This window comes from Protobothrops mucrosquamatus, unplaced genomic scaffold (assembly GCF_001527695.2).
Source record: "Protobothrops mucrosquamatus isolate PMUCROS unplaced genomic scaffold, P.Mucros_1.0 scaffold419, whole genome shotgun sequence".
NCBI classification, from domain to species: domain Eukaryota; kingdom Metazoa; phylum Chordata; class Lepidosauria; order Squamata; family Viperidae; genus Protobothrops; species Protobothrops mucrosquamatus.
The window spans coordinates 1,052,989-1,055,242 of record NW_015386748.1 but is presented as its reverse complement, the minus strand read 5'-3'; positions in this window follow the sequence as shown (position 1 = coordinate 1,055,242).

The following is a 2,254-nucleotide window of genomic DNA, read 5'->3' as shown; positions in this document are numbered from 1 at the left end:
TTTTCTGCCTATCTCAGGTGGGGATAGTGTTTCTCTTTTTCCACTTCCATGCCACTGACTTTGTGTTGTTAGTTTTTATCTAAAGTTCCCTATCATGGTCAGACTAGGGCAGGGGTAGGCAACCTTGGCTCTTTTATGACTCGTGGACTTCAACTCCTAGAATTCCTGGCTCAGGAATTCTGGGAGTTGAAGTCCATGAGTCATAAAAGAGCCAAGGTTGCCTACCCCTAGACTAGGGTCTGGAAAATGCGTGCTTTTCATCCCTGCATTGTTAAAAAGCAGAAGCTGCTGTAGTTAACTGGGGGTTTTGCTAATAGCAAAGCCTAGCTGAAAGTCAGGGAGTTTTCTCAGGAGGTAGATCACTTCTACAGAAGTGGAACATTGTTGGATTATTGCAGAGTAATATATATCCTACCAATAAACAGTATCCTTGGGTATGAAGGCAACATTTTCAGAGTCTGAAGTAATTTTTATTGCTATGAGGGCTAGAGGGTCCCTGCTGTGGATAAATATTCCTGGAAGAAGAGCATCATTAGGCAGATAGAACAATGGAACATAGGATGCATGGTACGGAATAAGAAAATGGGAGCAGTTCTTTGGGACAATACAGGATATGGTGGTTTCTGCAAAACAGATGCATTGTGTCTATAATGTGCTGACACATGTGGGATATGAAATGGAGCTTAATATATGTAATCCTAAATGCCAAAAGGAAATGTTTTCTGTGGAGCTGAGAGTATCTTGGACAGTACCTTTGAGACTCAACCATGGTGAAGCATTGGGTATGTCTGATGGGAATGTAACTGAGAATGTCTTTTGCTTTGGGGACATTAGGAACCTAAATACAAAGCCTGGCTGGAAATAGATTTAGAACACTTTGCTTTTGACTTAATAGATAAACTAAATCTCCCATTTCAGACTGTAGACAGTTGTACATATCATCAAAGGCATTTGGTTTTCCAGTGCTAAAAATATTTTCCAGGACTAGATAGATTCTTGCTTTGAGATGTGAAGTGACAGTTTATAAATCTTCAGACACCCCCAACATTTCTGAGTTGCTTGTTTCGTGTGAGGAAAGTGTTGTGGATGCTCACAAAATGATTGTTGGGGTGGAGAAAGGATTTTCCACTGACAGAATGGCTGCTATTCTTTGCTCCAGTCTATTAGAATACTAACCCCCCCTCCCATTTCTCCAAGCACCCATGAAGTACAGTATCAAAGATGATGCTGAAAGTTGGCAATTTTCTTTATAATGCCAGCTTCCCAACTGTTGTAATGCATTATTTTTTTAATATGTAATATGTGGTGAAACCAGGAGCCTAATAGCTTCTTTGAGAGGAGTCTCTGTGCAGAGATGGGAGGTCCCATGAGAAACACGGCTTATAAATTAGATAAAAGATAAAACTTCTTTGTTTACTTCCTGCTGTTTTTTAAAATAACGAAAACAATGGCGACTTTGGTGTCTGTAAAACATCAGTCATGTCTGATTCACGGCCACTCTATGTAAAACACATTTTGTGTAATCTTCTCACCACAACACCTTCAATTAGGCTTCAAAGTTGTTAATTCATAGAAGCGGTAAATAGATCTGTTCATCCCATCCGCCTATAAGCATTTAAAAACTAGTCAGCTGCTGGGGAAAGTTCTATGCAAGTAACAATACAGCAGTAACAATATATTACTTCAGATTTTGTACACCACTCATACAGTTTTCTAATAATTTCCTGTATGACTGGTGCAGTATGATTTTTTTAAAACTTGACCAAATGAGGAATTCCTGTCCCCCTCTCCAAACTGCACATACACAATTGCACTGGGATAGATCAATTTACTCTATCCTGATAGTTGTTGCCAAATCCTCTTGCTAAGATAATGTAAAGCTTTTATCACTGTATTTATTAGCCTAACCCATTTTATTGGAAATACAAGGAAACAGTGCTGCTGCTGCTGGCCACCCTGCAGAGTCAGAGGACTTGCAGAGAAACTAATAATGCTGGGTGCTGAACGGGTCAGGGGTCGGGTCAGGACTGTTATAAAGTGAGACCCTGAGGTCTCAGCCAGCCCTAGGGCATTTTTAATAACTTTTCTACATTAAAATTTGTATCATTTTGTTTTATGACTTTCAAGTTAAAAACTTAAAGGATCATTTGGAAAGTAAATTAGGTTGATGAAGCCTGTAGTTCTCCCTTGAATTCAAAAATATTCATTCTTAGTAGAGTTGCAAAAAAAATAAAGTAATTGCAAATGACTTTTT